General features: G+C 35.8%; 1 protein-coding gene across 2 annotated transcripts in view; it reads right to left on the bottom strand.

Annotated features, from left to right (window-relative positions):
• LOC134530605 (cytotoxic granule associated RNA binding protein TIA1) overlaps nt 1-18,099 on the bottom strand; it is a 717,211-nt gene that overhangs the window by 541,980 nt on the left and 157,132 nt on the right. The window contains exon 1 of one of the 2 annotated variants that reach the window (XM_063365591.1): nt 8,499-8,571. The exons of the other annotated variant lie outside the window; for it this stretch is intronic. The gene's annotated coding sequence lies outside the window, so the exon portion shown is untranslated. Of the gene's footprint in view, nt 1-8,498; nt 8,572-18,099 lie in introns of those variants that run through there. 2 annotated transcript variants of the gene reach the window in all.

Raw genomic sequence — 18,099 nt, 5'->3', positions numbered from 1 at the left:
CTTCTTTTTTCCGTGACGTCACTATGTTGATAATTATTAAAAGTCGTTGTTTCTGAACGAGAGGGCAGTGAGCTACCAAACCGAATAACACACTTTATGTTTTGTATTATAATCATATTTTTTTCTACCAAACGTGTACACTTTGAAGTCAAGCTCGCCTTTGAGTCACAAGATAGAAGAGGAAATCGAATAATTATAACTCCGCCTCCCCCTACCGCCCTAGTACCCGTGGTGTTGCTAACAAGGAGAACTTAGAGTCACCGATTTTGACGTCCTTTTGCTAGAAAAAAGTACTTCCTAAAAGCAATCTACCCTGCAAAGGAGAAATCCCAACTCTAATATTCTCAGTAACATTACTCTCAGAACCGCTAAGACAGCTTGGGCCAGCGGTGAGAGGGTCTGACTTCCACGCTGAGAACTCGAGTTTGATACAAGTGTAGATACTTTGCTTTAAATTTTTTAATAGACTTCTCATCGATTACGTGAACATTCGTGATTATTTATCAAGTATAATTATTTTGTCCTGTTTTATTTTACTATAAACGTCCAACTGCTGGGTGAAGGTAATATAAAATGAGGTAAACGCTGTTATTAAATGCACGACATTATTTATTTTTTATACACATACCTAAATGTGACAATATTTACACACCGCGGTCACGGTCATTTTCTACAGATTTGGCGCATACCTTTGGATAATACTTATATTAAAAACACGTCAAACATATGTTTTGATCGCATCATGCGCAAAAGCAGAGGGAAGCAGATTTCTTTAATATTTTGGAATGTGACTCCTGGGTCTATCAGTTTTGCAGAATTATAAGCATATTTCAACATGTTATTAGTAAAAATCTGAGCGCTCAATTGGTGAATAACTAATGAATGTGTTTTTTTGGCATCTTGAGGCACAAAGAACTTCCAGAAATGTTTGTTTTAAATAACATACAAAAAGAAAAATTCCACTGCGTAAAATTACATATTGATGGTCCGTACCATGGAATTTTTTTATTTCCAGTAAATAAACTGGAATTTCCAGGGAGACAATAAAAATTCTATTAAAGATATTGAAAAAATAAATATTACTGGTATTGATATCGAGTTGTCAGTTAGGAAATCCAACACTTTTACACTGAATGGACCACTTTCCTATTGGGATAGTTTATAAACTACGCAAGAACGCAATATGGGAAGACGAAAAATTTTCAGAAAACCCTTTCCACAGTACTAGGTTATAAACCACGCAAGGCGCAGCAACGCGTCGAAAGTATTGTTCAACTTCCAACATTCTTGCATTTTGTCTTGCGTTTCCAACGGCTATATTGGAACAGGAGTGTTCTGAAAATGGAGCACTTTTGTTCATAGAAGTCTACTATGTTCTGTTGAATATAGATATTACTTTTTCACTTGTTAAACTTACAGCGAAAGTAACTATTTTAAATAAAATTTTTAACAATATATTTTGTTTTCATGATCAGTATTAATAATGTATTGTTTTCTATTGTTTTACAATTTTTATTTAAGGGTTGGTAAAGTCTTGCGACTTTCGTGCTTTATGAACGACTGAGAATTTTCTTGCGTTGGTTGCGTTTTGTGTTGTTACAATCGTTTCGTATTTTATAAACCCGGACTTAGCGATTCTAATATCATCGTTACGGGGAATGTTGTGCCTCCTTTTTAGATCGGCTATTTACAGAAAACTTTTCAAAGTTGTGTTTTCTCCTGTAGGTTTACAGGGTGGATTTATGTCGAAAATTACTTTTTTCTCGGAAAGGGACGTCAAAATCGTCAACCTGAAGTTTACGCCCTCTCCTGGTAAGTTAATCGTTTCATTCATCAAGTCATCTCTCAATTCAGTTTTATCGATGTCGTGATAAGGGGATTGTTGGAGCAAAAACTTATAATATGGGTCCAACTCAGGAATCCAGGCTGAAAAATAAAAAATAAAAAGATTATTTGTTCGATTTCCAGCCTAATCGGAAATTTATTGCTTGTGAAATTATTTCCTTCTCAGGTTTTAAGAATAAGTGTTTTGTGAAGTCTTCGAGTTGCGGAAGACAATGATGAAACCCCTGCAGAATTTCCTTGCTGTGAGAATCTCAGGAGCACTGTGTTTTTCACCATGGGACCGCTCCGTATCGAGTAAAACGTCTTATCATCAATAAAATCCATATTTTTAAATTAAATGGCTTAGGATGAAGTTATACCATCCATTTTTTTATTTTTTTTGTACCGATTCATACAGACTACTTTAAAAATTAAACACAAGAGAAATTGTATGGCGCATGGAATTCTCTTAACAGGTTGCTGTTTGAAGTAGTAGCTTGGCTTCTGGGTTGTAGCCGCTTCTAAGGCGAATATATCACCGACGTTTCGGTCGACATTGCAGTCACCATCATCAGGATAGAGTTACCTACTGAGGTTATTACAATTTTTTTTTTTTCAATACTCTCGCCTGGGAGCAGTATTTCCCGTTTGGTTGCAGCTGCCTGTCGACCAAAACGTCGGTGATATATTCGCCTCGGACGCGGCAACAACCCAGAAGCCAAGCTACTTCAGACTATGGCCGCGAAAGCCTGCGATCTTTATTATGTTGCTGTTTGTTGTATTTTTACAATTATGGCTGAGTTGGTGGATGCAAGAACCAATATGTCAGTTTTTTTTCAAGACATTATCAAAGTTTAAATAAACAATAGGGAATATGAATGCACAAGAATATATATAATAAAAGTTGCTTCTATTATGAAAAACTATTGAAAAAGCTAGTAATACGTGAGTTAGATAAACACGAGTCACGCACCACTCACACACCATAAGCTTGGTTTAGTTTTAACGTGTTATGATTACAGAAACTGACAATTTATTTTTAAAAAGTTACACATTGAAACTATTGAATTCAATGTAAAACTTTAATTAACCGCAAAATATAATTACAAATAAAAATAATTAAACGTTTATGTAAATATTAACAGTGGCAATAAAACAGTGGTAATACGGCTACTATGCTCGATAAATAAGACCACAAAATACTTGTTACGTATATGACTATAAAAAGTTAAAATTTGTTCATTTGTGTAATTTGTATGCTTACTGATACATAAAACGACTAAATATATCCTAAAAAAAATTCTGTCATGAGTTAAATGTTATCTTGGCTTGAGAAATAAACGCCTCGTTATTTATTATTTAATGAAAACTATATAAATTTATTGCTGAGAATAAAATAGCTTTCAAAACTAACGAAATGGAAAAAATATATTAGCCATTTACAGTGCATTAACAAGTGTACGCTGTAAATATATGAACAGAACTCATGCAGCCAATAAAATAATAATCTAAATAATATTTTCTATGTTATAAAGCTAGCTATAAAAAAATTTCACTATATATTTCGTAATTTGACAAAACATAAGTTCATTGCAACTTTATTTTAAACGTAAGACGAAAATATACAGAAGACATGCATTTAAAATATTCAATAATATTTGCCTAACCTCATAAATTTCTAAAATATATATCAAGGTAGCGCTATTGTTAATAGTACACCGCAATAAACAAAACTTAATTTTTTTTACTGGACTTTCGAATTTGGTAACAGCTTTCAATTTTTTTAATGTCTGTAAACTTAAAACTGAAATTGGTAGTTTAGTCAAATCAATAGAAATAAACTGCTACTGAACACTAAGTTCCTCGAATTTTAAAAGCTCAGTGTGTTGAGAAAAACTCCAAGAAGTCAGAATATGCTTACGAATTCTCTCTGGGGAAATATTACAGTTTCACCACAAATAATAACCCGTATCAATAATATAGTTTATGAAATATAGTTCGCGACGCAATTTTTTAATGCATTAAAATATAATCTTCACATTGGCTCAAGTGTATTTTATGAGCTAAAGTAGATTGAAAGGGAGTGTATAAAATAAAATACTGTTTTTTTTTTGTTTTTTTTTAAGATGATGGAAATTAATTACCTAGATTTTCGGGTTGTCACATAACGAATTGGCGAGATCCTATGTTTATAATAAATTAAAACACGAAATTTTATTCGCTAGGGAATTTACTAGTACCTACATTATAACTACGTATTTTAAATAAGTTTCTCGTACCTATGCATTATTATATTTCCAGAAATTAAGGAAAGGATTGAAAAGTTTTAACAAACTGTCACGATGTTTATCTTTCGAGCAGAAAATCACTCTAAGGATTTAATCTTTAACAAAATAAAAGTGTGGAGGTATAATGTTTAAAAATCACAAAACAAATATTGTGAAATTAAATAAAGTTATGTATTCATTAAATCGTTTTGAAAACGTATGCTCCTTATCAAGAGATTGTCATCAGATAATGTTAGTGTTACACTTTCAATTTTTATTTGTGTATTAAAAATGCTTTAAATATTCAGCTGTTTAAAAAAATATACAAAATACTATTATTTTCTATGAATCCCTCTAGATTTGTTTGAAAATTTCTAAAGGTTTTTCTGACATCGTCATTTGCGTACATGCAAGAAAACAATTTCACCAAATAAATTTACTACTTGTATGATCAAATGTGTCGTGATAAAAAAAACTACATTATTGTCTGACAGTAATATACAAAAATTAAAAAAAAAAAAAAAACATTCTCTTCACAAAGTTTTGCTTAATGTTTTCTATACATATGATTTATTAAAAGTTTCCTAGGTAGCTGATATGTTAAATAAATACCATAAAAATATATATGGCTAATTTTTCTTTAGCCAGAAAGTATATTATTTTCAAAGCTATCTAAATTGAGAATTCTTAAGCCCACTGAAATCTTTATTTACCTGTAATACAAGTTTTCATGAGATTTTATTATTTTCTCTTAGTTACGTATCTCTTAAGAATAATATACGAGCCCTTTGACAACATTTTCAGCAGTATTGTCATATGTTTATGAACTGTTTCAAGTTCTAAAAAAAATTTATCTTATTTTTAATACGATTTAAGATGCTTCTCGGTTATTTTGTCATTAACTTAATAATTCTTATTATACTTAACTGCTTTAAGTTACCTGCAACCAAACGAATATGAAAATCATTATTGGCTTTACTGGGTATATTTATATATTTGTATTAGTTAAGTTAAATGTTAAAGACTGCACAGGCACTTAAAATACTCAGAACTGTATGTCGTGTTTTCTTTGAATGACCTTATTTTCATTAAAAGTGAAAGAACTTGATGTATATAACGATGCACCTGAAATAAGCCTTCGATAGGTACGTACGGGTACTTGGGCAAAATAAGATTATTCAATTTAATCGGTTGTATTGAGACTTAAGGATAAACTAAACTTAAAAGTGAAAATGTTATGTACAAGAAACTTTAATTTATTAATATATTGCATTATTCTTTTCGCGAGATTCATGCCGTTTCATTCATTTACGAAATCTGTTATTTATTTTCGACATAGCTTTAACTCATTTCTTTAACAGCGCCCATTTTAACCCTTTATGGTAAAGTTTAAAAATATTAAGTAAAAAACTACGTATCTTCTTTTGTTTTACTAAGCAAATTTTTCTAACAGTTATCTCTATTTGAATTGAAGATATTAGTGTTTATTTAAAGAAAACAAACTTACCCTTTTTACACTCTTCTTGGTTTCATTTTAGAAAATTGTGAAAGGGGGTTGGTAGTTTTTGTTGGTTTTTATTAAAACTTAACATTTTAACTGCAGCCTTATTTACTTAATTGGTAGAGTATTTTATCCTTATGAACCATATCAACCCTATTTCACCCATTAGGGTTTGAATTTTTAGAACAGTGTTTATTTTAGTATAACACATTACTAACAAAAAATTCCATAATTTTTTCAGTTATTTTCGAGTAATACTACATAGAACAAACAGAGAATCGGATTAAATTATAAAATAATTAGATATTCGGTTTTTAAAATAATTTATACAGCCGTTTCCAACATTATGTTATCATATAAATTCACATTTCGAAAAACATATATGTACGAAAATAATTATAATAAGAAAATATATTGTTTTAAAAGTGACGCCTACTAAATTATGAGAGTTATAAATGTAATATTAACCACTTTAAATCTATAGAATAACAAGTTTTATTTAAGTCACCGTTACAATACTGGAAACTCGTAACAAGGTCAGTTTTTCCAAGTGGTAAACGAATACATTTCTTTTACATATAGATCACTCAGCAGAGCTGTCTAAAGTGTAGTGTAAGTTGAAACAAAAATAATGAGTTTTTTTTTTTTTCGTTTTGACGTACTTATACTTACTTTTTTTTTTTTTTTTTTTTTTTTTTTTTTTTTTTTTTTTTTTTTTTACCAACCCGACCTTAGGGTTAGGCAGGAACAAACTTGCAATACTATTTTGTCGCCAGTGACTTAAATTTCACCGTGTGGAAATAATAGTGTTGCGTGCCACCTTGAGAAATAAATAATTGGCTGTCTTTGAAAACACGTGCGTGATCTCGCTTATGCTCCTAGCAAAGACAGAACTACCCGAACACCGTTATTGAATGCATATAACTTCAAGTCAAATACTAATGAAATAGCGATTTCGTAAGTTAATTGTGGACTTGTGTGATAATTAATATTTGTGAAATTATTTTGGTATTAACAAATTAGTAAAACAAAAACATCACTTAATCTGACCAAAAATTACATACAACACTACAATACTGCCTAATACCTATTTAACAAAAATGTTTATCCTAATAAGGCAGCTCTGGTAAGTCGCTTGTGCGCTTCTCCATTTGATTCGTTCGACCCTGCGATAGTCTCGTCACCACGAAAATGGACCTGGTATAACATTTTTTTATTCGCAGCTATTTCATAACCACGCGTGCATATGTTAATTCACATTTAATGCCGTTTGTTTAGTTCCTGGGTCTGAAAAATCGTGCGATTAAAATTCGCCAGTGCGTGCGTACCCTTATGGTCTTATGGGGATTGAGTTAGAGGTGTTAAAACCATAATGTTGGTAGGCTTAAACAGAATCACATGCCTTGTTTACACTGTTTACAAAGTGATTCAGGGAATAGCTTGTCGTTGATGTTGAAATAGACTGAAAGATTGTAGCTTTTTTTTTCCCAAGTAATTTGGTGCCCCCGAACATTTATAAACTCACATAGTTTGCTGAAATACCGACATGTTATGGAAGCATTTTTAATAAGCAAGAAACCTAGCCACTGTGTTGATACAAGAGAATAGAAGTAAGTAGTTGGTAATTATTGCGCCAAACACATTACTAAATAAATTACCACCTGCTTGATGACATTTACCTACGAGAAAATTATTGTCGTTCGGCATTAGCCTGTACTCAGTGCTGACAAATGGCACAGTTTGAGATGATGTAGCACTCACGTTGAGGAAACACATGCCTTGATAATATTGCTATGTGACGAAGCAGTGTACCCAGGCGCTAATCACACCTCGACATGGATACTTTACAAACGTTCTAGCAATCAGTTCGACACGCAAACACACACATAGGGACATCCACCTACCTTGCTGACAGTAACACGCAAGGAAAAACCGCATGGCCATTGCTAGTTTGGCCTTAGTGTTGACATATGGGGAAGCATACTGGTGAAGAAATAGTACACATTTTACACAAACATTCCCCAACTACTTGCAAACTTACATAACACACAAAAGAAACTACATGGTCTAGAAACGTTGTTTCAGTGTTTTAAAATAAATGAAGCATGTTGCGATCTAAAATACTATTGTACCAGATCAAAACTTTTACTTATCTTTTGACGATGGAACACAAAGAAAAATATAATTATGAAATGTTAACCTGTCTTTGAAAAGTTTACAAAGGGAGAAACTGATACTGAGAATAACAAACTAGTACAATTGTGTGGAATAGCTCAAACGTGGCATCTATGTTGTCATAAGAAATATTTGGTAAAGGTATAGTGTTTTTTTTAAAAAAAAAGAAATGTAGTTATTATACACAATCATTTCACAAACTCGCTCCCACTTACGCATGACGAGCCGGAATGTACAAGAGCTGATGATGCCTCAGTATTGATGGAATAAAAATTGCAATCACCTTGCATAAACGTGTTCAACTAGCATTGTTGAATTCTAAAGATCGCCTTACAGATATCCTTGCCTGCTATGGCAGGCTAGCTTCAAACTTGCCTAATATTTTTGACATTGTCGGTTAAGAATTACAGGGTTGTATATCGCGAAACTTCTCTATAGGCATGGTCTAAAGATCTAAAGATCTTTGCCGAGACGGAAACACAAGGACAACAGGGCTGTCTGGCGTTAACCTCGACTCAGAGATGTAGATGGATGTCTGGGGATACTGATACATGAGAAAAGCAGGACTATGTAGCGTTAACCTGGCCTCGGTAGAGATCAAGAGATCACTTTGAAGACATCCTCGCCTGCTTTTATGACACTAGCCAACATGTAAAGCAGGGCTGCCTAGCGTGGAAGTGACGATCCTGTTGGAGCTAGCGGGGAAGAGGGCTCGAGGTCGGGGCACTCACCTGCCTTGCCGGCGGCGGCGACCGCGGCCGCCGCGACGCTGTGGCTGAGCGCCAGCTTGCCGTTCGCCTCGAACTTGGCCTGGGCGACGGGCGCGGGGCCCGGGTTGGCGGCGGCGGTCATCGTGGCCGCCGGCATCATCAGCGTCGACATGGCCAGCATCGGGACGACGGACGGCGACGAGCGCGGCACGCCGAGGTACGGCAGCAGGCTGGCCGGCATCCACAGCCTCCCTGCCCCGGGGCGCGCCCCTTCTGTCCCCGCGGCTGCCGGTTCAGGTGTGCTCTGCTTCGCGCGCACGTGGGCCCCACCTCTCCCCGCTCTAGCCCTCGCGAGGTCTCCTAGCCGATAATACCTTCTTCAGCGTCGCTACCGCTTGAAATTGTTCAAACCTGGAGAAACCGCAGACGAATCTTTCTGCTGCTATTCGCCTTGAACCTACAAGAAAACTATCACACACGCCTACTACGGGAATATTGACTCCCTGATTTTTCGGTAAGGCTCCGGAGGATTTTGGTCGCTCAAACAATAATATCTTACTGTAAGAAAGGAAATAATAACTAACTCAAATTGTTTAGTAGCCACGCAAATGGGAGCAAAAGCGTTTTTTTTATTACAAAAATATACCGCGGGAAATAAAATGCTTTGTAGGCTAGAAAGAAAATATCTTTTACATGCAGCCTAACCAGTCAACATTCTAACCACGCAGCAGGCCACATCGACAATAAATTGCTCCCTTTAAAGCACTTCGTCGGTCAGCTAAGCTTGAACCTTGATATGCTCAGTTGCGAGTAGTTAACGGCGGAGAGTTGACGGAACGCGCACCTCGGCGCCACGGGCGACAGTCATCTAGGAGAGGAGGGGGTGGGGGGCGTCCTCCGCCGGCGATCACAGGTGTCGGGCCGCTGGGGCGGGCGCGCGGGCGGACGCCTGGACGTGAGTCGCCGGTCTGCTGGTCATGCTTCGTCGTCGGGCTGGCGTCGTAGCGCGGTCACCACCTCTCCCCCACCACACAGCCGGCGTGTGTGTGTGTGTGCGCGCGCACGCGCGCCGAGTGTTCCCTGTGCTGGCACGGGCCCGAGCGCAGGCTGGTGGCTTCTTCCCTCGAGGACTGTGCGTTCGACCCGGCCGCCACCGCGTCCAGCACGACTCTGGCCGTCAGTCCGGGGCGGCTGGGGGTTGGCGACTGACGGGGCGCGCGGCGGGAGAAGCGGGTTCCCCCACCCCTCCAGACCCCTCCTCCCACCCCTCCCCGGGAGGGGTAGCGCGGCTCGAGGGGAGGGGCGCGACGGCGCGAGGGGTGGCGGAGACGCCCGAGTCGCCCCGGCGGGAACGCACGAGGCCACGCCGTTGAGACCCCCGGCGCCGAGTCCGACCGAGCGAGGTCTGAGCCGTCGCGCTTGTGAATGAGGTTTCCCGCTTCGATACCGCCTTGCTCCTGACAGCCTCATTGCATTAAGGCACACACGGCAATGAAACACGTGAACCGCTTCATATTATAAGAACAACGACAGAATCATTACCGCCTGGCGCACTCTTGAAAAAAAACTTAATTTTAAATTTTCTAAAGTTTCCATCCAAAATGTAAAAAACCTTTCGGTAAAAAAACCAAACATTGCTTTTATATTTTACACTTTGTGAATTTTATTGTTATAGGAAACTAATACGAGATTGCTTTGTCTAATTATTGCGACAGGGTGCAGTAATAAATGGTTTGCGATAAAGTTTATTAAGAGAAATACAAGGAGCATATTTTTAGATATCGACTTCTCTAAAATAAAATAAATTTAATTAAATTTCAAAGAAAGTTTTCTAAATCAAACACAAATATTTAATAATATGCTTTATCCAATAAACGAGACATAAAGAAAGTCTTAGAGCTAAATTGTAAACTGACGGGTATTGTACAATTCAATAAAACAAAAGGTGTGCCGTACGGCTTTTTAATTAGTTCCGGGAGCTCTTGGATGATGCTCTCTTAGTGAAAAATTAATCATATAAAAGAAAAAATATAAATCGTTTAGCTTCTTATATTTTTAAATCCAATTGTGCTATAAGAAAAGCCAACATATAAAATAGATGCGTAAATGAAATTATATTGTCATATTTTGCTGTAAGTTTGAATTTTTTCCTTTGTGGTTTACCTGTACTATGTGGGATTGCACAATGAAATGAAGATTAAGTGAAAAGTTAAACTCTAACCTACAAAACATTACAAATTTTTAATTATGTATAAAAGTCAAGTAAAAGTCATCCTGGTAACAAGTAAAAAAAAACATTTGTATTATTCCAACAGAAAAAGAATTAAAAATAATATATTAAATTAAAGTATGGACGCTTTATATTATAGTTTTTTGAACTAAAACTAGTATTTTTGGTAACATTCTAAAATTATAAGTAATATTTGAAAGAAGCTTTCTAAAAGGAAAGAAAAATTTAAAAAATGTGTACGATATTCTTTAATAGAGTATAAATTCGTGTCGTCTTTTTTTATTTTTTTATATAATAGTTGCTGCGTTGTCCGCCTAAACCTCCCTTGGGAACTGATTTCTTAAAACCATCATCTCAGTTGATGGCTATGTAATATAAAATCCATTCTTAGCGGATATCTAGGTAGTAAAGGAATATAAGTGTCATACTTTTAAATGTGTGGGTCTTATAGATCCGAAACACGTACAAAAACACTTAACAAAAACCAACCCGAACGACAAGCAAATGACACAATGATCGTAGCCATGGAAACGCAGAATGTATCAACAATGCAAACGTCCGTTATCTCAGTTATAAATAATGCAACCGTGGTATTTTTTTCGGGATAAAACGTATCCTATGTCACTCTCCGGCCCATAAACTATCTCTGTTCAAAAAATCATGTCGATCCGTCGCTCCGTTGCTGCGTGAAATATGGACAAACCAGCAAACACACTTTCGCATTTATAATACATTATGTTCATAAACGAATGTCCCAGTAATAAAAATTTAAAGTATCAACTGTAAGCGTTGTAGAGAGTTGGTTAGGTCACAATTAATTAGTAATTCAGTTTTAAATAAGCGCATGCATGTTGTTTTCTCGCTTGCAGCGCGAAAGAATGGCACTTTCCCCCATTTGAAGATGGTGAACCTGTAAACTTTATTTGGCAACAGGATGGAGCCCCTCCTCATTGGAATCTCTTTGCACGAGAGTAGTTGAACGTCAAAGTTCCTGACCGTTGGTTTGATCGTAATGGTTGATACGACAGAGGTATTTTTTCGCTGGCCTCCGCGTTCACCTGAGTATAATTCTGTGCGATTTTTTGGTGGTTCTATAAAAGACATGCCTACGTTCCGCCGCCACCTAATGATTTGCCAGATTTGAAATACAGAATTGAAGAGGCGGTTGCTTCCATTATTTCGGACGTGTTAACCAAAGCGGAGGAAGAACTGGACTTTGGGTTGAACGTGTGCCGTACAACTAAAGGTGCACATATTGAACATTTGTAAAAACCGTTTGTTAGTTTACCTTTAATATGATGTATGATTTGATTTTAATAATCTAAATCAAACTGTTACAGTATATGGCGAATCTATTTCCCGGTTCTTGGAACCCATGTTGGGCACTGGTAACAGTGTCAGGCATGTAAAAGACCCATCTTTCTCCTAACCAGGACTACACCCTAACGGGATCAGATGCCTGGGGGAGTATTGGTGAATTCTATGAGGTGTGAACCTCAATTACATGTTATGGTATACCGTTGAAATTGGGAATTTTTTTTTGTGTGAGCATCCTGCATTAGTAGGGGATATTAATTTTACCTTTCATATTGTTTGCTGATTTGTCTGTCCCTTGGGATGGGGGGGGGGGGGGGGAAAGCGAAGCCCCGCAACAAAGAGGTTCCCATTCCGTTTCCCGCGCGCATCGGCGAGCGAATCGATAGCGGCCGGTGAGAGTCGGGGCGCCGCAGCTTCCAGCCTGGACCACGCCGGCGCCACCGGAGGATGCTTCCCGCGCCGCGCGGCCGCCCGCCAGGTCGCAGCACGGGTCGGGCGTCTCGCGGAGGTGCGAGCCGCCGCCGCATAGCGGCGCCAACAGCGCGCGCGAGCTCCGTCCCCGGCGGCGAAGCACGATGCGGAAGATACCAATTTAGAGTTTTATTGAAAACCTCATTGTGGGGACATAAATATACGTGTGCTGCCAGCGAAGCATAATGACGGTTATAAATACGCTTTTATTGCTAAAATGAACACCGTTCAGACGTTTAAAAATATATACATTTCTTTACGAACATACAAATTAAATTTGAATACTTAAAACTGTGTCTCTTAGAAGATAATATCAGCGTGAAAAATCTAAATTGTTGAAAACAATTTTTTTTCGTTTAACATAATCTTTTTTTTAAACTTATACCTATATAAAACATCTTACAATATTTATAAATTTTCAGTTTTAAACATAAATGCATTAATATGTTTAGAAGCAAAATAACTGCTGCTGTCATTTGGCTTTTTATTAAAAATTCAATTTTAAATAACATAAAAATTATGTAAAAAAAACTACACCAAAACGTTTATGTATAAATAAAGCTGTAGTTTCAAAACATAGAAAGCTTATTTACTTCTAAGTACCGTCACTCGATTTTGTAATCAAAACTAAAACCATCATTTAACATGACCTGTCTTGGGTGGAATCAATGAAAAATAAAAAATAAATAACAAATAAATATTCTTCGTGAAGTGATGGTACAAAATAAAAAGAAACTTATATATTTTTTAATAATAAATATATTTTTAGTAGTATTATAATGATAAATTCTGCGTCATTTCGAAACTACATACGCAGAGTAATTAATTAGTGTTTTAGTTAATATACATCTGAATATTATGGCATAGCACAAATATTAGTAATTCGTCACAAAGATGTAAATAAAATTATTTATGGTTATTATAAACGTAAAAATTCATTTAATCGCATTTTCCATTTAGTCATTTCGCACCATTTTGATAATAATGATCTAGAAAGGTGAATGGTTTAATTATTTAAATAGTACGAAAATAATATATTAAGTTGTTTAATTGATAACTACGCTATTAAGCAATTAATGTCAGTTTTGCAAAATTTTCTCCTAATGTCAATTTTTCTTAAATAAATAAAATAGTATATAATACCAATTTGGCAAAAATTGTCACCAGAAAAATTGTTGCTTGTTGAAATATTAATATTTTTTGTATAATATAATTTATATTCAAATATATGTAAAACCTTATAAATTCGTTGACGTACGATATAAAACTGAATTTTAAACCAGGTATTCCTTAATAAGTACTTACCAAGTCGATAAACAAAATTCACCTGAATAATTTACGTTTATGACGGTGGCAACAAGTTTAATGCTTCTTTTCCAGGAAACTTTTTTTTAATATTTATATTTTAACATGATTTAATTCTGCTATGACATAATAGCAATAACATAGTGTGTTTGCTTAATGATACCTTATCATGTGGCGAGATGACTGAAATAAGTTATATTAAGTCCCACAACAGACAAAAATTATTTTTAGATAAAAGAAATAAAATCATATTTTGAGTCGGTATTCTTTTGTGTAATGAAATGTGTGGTTCCAAAAAATTTCCAAAGTTAGATATCCAAAAAGTTAAGCTTTAATTTTTGGCTAGGCATGTACGTGGTGAGATATGCAAAATAATTATAAAATTATTTTGAGGGAGTTGATTTTTTTTTTGCTGCAAATTAGGATCTTAATATTTTTGACGGAATTTTTCCTGTACACAAAATCTAATTTTCTGTTTTTAATAAATGCACTACCATAGTATACCTTAATAGTATATCGTGCAGCCAGATAGTTTTCTCCGTGTGCTCTGAATATTCCTGTCAATATATTGTTGTTTTCGTCGTGTGCTCTAGGATATTTATGACAAGATTGTTGTTGCTGTTCCCGTGTGATCCTGATTATTCATGTCGAGTCTTTTGCTGAGAGTTTCTGGTTATTCCTGAGAAAACAATATCTGTACGTAACATTTTACGTAATGAGATAAGAAATTTTATTCTGTGTTTCGTTTACTTAGTGAATTCCTGTCACTAAATCAGCACATACGATATATATTTTTTATTTTGTGGAATTAAAACAAAATATATTCATTAACAGACGATTGCTGTGATTTAACGCACGTGGGAAACATTATCGTTAAAGTCGAACATTTTTTCTCCTTGATGTCTAGCGAAGCCCTCCTCTTGCGATCGAAAGAGAGATTCCCGCATCCCACATAAAAATAAGAATAATATTTACCAATACGCAATACGTGGCGCCATCTGTTGTTGAACAGCAGAACTACTTACGAGTAATTTCTTTTATGAGATAAATAACTCTCGCTGATGGAAAATTAAAATAAAATCTATATAAGTAATTTTTCCAATTTAAAACTCTCATTTTGCATTTAGCATTAGTCACAGAACTAACATGTATCCTGGTTCGTTGTCTGTAGCTGTATCAATTAGATATCGCCATAGATACTGCGGCAACGAGTTTACCTTGAGAAAAATGCTAAAAGTCATGATAGAGGCTAGTGTATGTTAAGTCTTTACCAAAAAAAACATTTAGTGGCAGTCAGTGTCAGAAATCCTTTGGTCGAAGATAGTACTTGAATAAACATTGCAAGAATTGTAGAACTAAGCTCACTAAAGATAAAGAGGACTGGTCTACAACCCGAGTAACTGGAACGAAGGCAAAATATTAGATGACTATAATGATTACGAAGAATTTAAAAATGTTAATTCTAAAAATACTTTTCTAGATCTCAATAATAATTTAAAATTAAAACTAACAAAGAAGATAGCAACTTCATGGGAAATTAGGATATATTTTCACCAAATTCTAGTAGCTTCCATGAACATGCAAACAACGGAAGCTGACAAGAACGAAGACTGCGATGAAACATCTGAAGCTGACATGATTGAAGACTTTGAAGACACGTCTGAGGATGACACGATCGAAGACTGTGATGACTTTCCTGAAGCTCACAAAATATATGATTGTGATGAAGCATTGAGACTAAAACGTTGAAAACGACATGTTAAAATATTTTATTCTGATATAGCTTGAGTTGATCACTGGTTCGATGACCAAAGTAACCTTGAGAATGGTGTTGGAGCCAAAGACGGATCCAATGACTGTTGAAGGCAATGACATTTGGAGTCAATGACTTTTGGAGCAACAGACTTTTGGAGCTTAAGACTGTTAGAGCTAATGAATTTTGTAGCCAATAATATTTGAAGCCAAACACAGTTTTAAGCCAATGACTTTTGGAGCCAAAGACAGTTGGAGCAAAGACATTTGGAGGCAAAGACATTTTGAGTCATTCTATCCTACCGCATCTTGCAACCGGTCGTATCCTACTGTTGATTCTGGATCTATATGTCTTTAGTCAGGTCGATTTGCCTCTTGGTTCGGAGACAACTGGTCTATACCCAGACATTAGAATTGACTGGCTTCGTGGTCCGAAGAAACTTGGCATTTACGTCTAACATTGCACAAGACCTGGTTGAAAGGTACTTAAGTATCGAAAAAATTACATTTCCATGGTTTGCATAGTGAAAACGTATTTATTTCGTTTGACAGGTATCTTTTTACAGTCGTTTTTCGTAGAGAGAATGATTAAGAAACCCCACAAAATGTAATGGAAAACAGAATTTTTTTTTAAGTTTTAGTAATTTTTATCATTGACTGTGAATTGAACCAAGGATGGGAAACGAATGAGTCATTTATTATTTTAGTGAATAACTTTTGTTGATTTTTGGGATTTTCCCCGTATTTCTAGCAAAATAATTATAATTTCCAAGACGGCGGCCAAGATGGCATCGTTTACTTACTGACGGTTGGTATATGATGAAATTAAGTCGTTTTAGGATTTTTTCATCATGTATTATTAAATAGATGATTTTATCGTAAAATTAATCTTTTTTCTTTCGTCAAGGATCGTACCAAGGACAAGAATCTATCGATCAACTGGAGGCTGGTAGATGAAGAATTCGCACATTTTTAGGTATTTTTTTTCCATATTTTATTGAAAAATATTTATATTTAAAATTAAAGTTTTCGCATTGAACTAGGAAATAAATAAATTGAATCAAGAATTTTTATTAAGCAAATATTTTGATGAATTTAACATTCTTTTTCCGAATTTTTGGTAAAAAATAAAATTATTCCAAGTTTATGGTCAAGATCAAGGCCATGGCCTCGGCGGCTTAAGGCGGATTGATTTTTGAACTCTTAAGCCACTTTAAGGAATTTGTGTTCTTTTAAAGGCTAAAGCCTTTTGAGACATTCCGAACTTTGAAATGTTGAATTTACGAGGAATAAAACTGGAAAATTTCCCTCATAAAGGGAAATTTTTTCCCCTCGAAATAGGGAAAAGATTTTGGAGTCCGAGGTGGCCGAGTCCTCACTATTGGCAAGCCACCACCGACAAAATCGTAGTCCCATAAGAAATGCATTGCGCCCGAACGTGCTTCAATAAACTACTGACCGTCGAGCGGAGAGGAGATGCTGGCAGGTCCCCGCTGAGCGCGGCCGGCGCAGCGGTGACCCCCGCCCCCCAACGCCCCCCCCCCCCCCTCATGCGGCGACGCCACAGGCCGCGATGTCGCGTGTCGCCATCTGCGGACCCCGGGACCATAGCCGCGGGAGGTTTTTGCCGCGGGGCGGTCATCGGAAAGCCATCGCGCGCACGCGGAATGCAGCGGGCGGTGGTTTGGGAGCTGCGGCGTCATGATGAAAGTACTTGCGACCGCCTGCAAATGTCACAGCCATGTCTCTGCGAAGCGTGATTCGGACATGCGCGATTCCGTTTCGATTAGATTTTCATGCTCACCACGTGCGCAAACTGTGCATGCTTAATCTTTTCATTGAACCACTGTGACGGGTAACCGGCTTAAAAAGTGTGTTGAAATTAATATGTAGATATTATAAATTAGAACTTTTCATCCCTTATAAAAACTACTTAGGGAGTAAACATTAATTTCCATTTATAAAGAAACAAATAGTTACACGGGACACAAAAGGAAATAGCTGACCGTATGTTCAACGCTTCTAATAAACATTTTATTATAATTAGTGTATAAATTATATTTCATTATTATTTTATTCAGAGTAAGCTCGCAGAAAGCTGTGGTAGTAGTTTTACCTCGCTTTAGTTACAAATATTGTTTTATTTTTATTATATAACCATAGGTTCATTAATAAAGAAACTAAAATATGCCTTTGCACATCCATAATATTGTGAATCATAGCACTGAATTTTGTTTTGAAATAACTCCAAAAAAAAATGCAAATCGCTTTTAACAACATAAAAAAATTAAAGTTGGATAAATATATATATAACAACTCAAATTATATTTACGCTGACATAGCTCTTTAGTCTAGCTTTATTCTTTACTGATATGCATGTCTTTAAGTTATTCATATATTGGTTTTTGCACTGTTGTCTTAAGGTTTTTAGTATTTACATTTTATTTTTTAAATAATCAAATAAATCTTTTAAAAAAATATGTATATAATAAAAGTTCATTTAAATTAAAAAATAATTACTTTTATTCGTTTTCAAGTTAGCTTCTT

The sequence above is a fragment of the Bacillus rossius genome, chromosome 3, assembly GCF_032445375.1.
Source record: "Bacillus rossius redtenbacheri isolate Brsri chromosome 3, Brsri_v3, whole genome shotgun sequence".
NCBI lineage: Eukaryota > Metazoa > Arthropoda > Insecta > Phasmatodea > Bacillidae > Bacillus > Bacillus rossius.
Note: the sequence above shows the minus strand (reverse complement) of the source record. Positions and strands in the feature narration are given on the sequence as shown.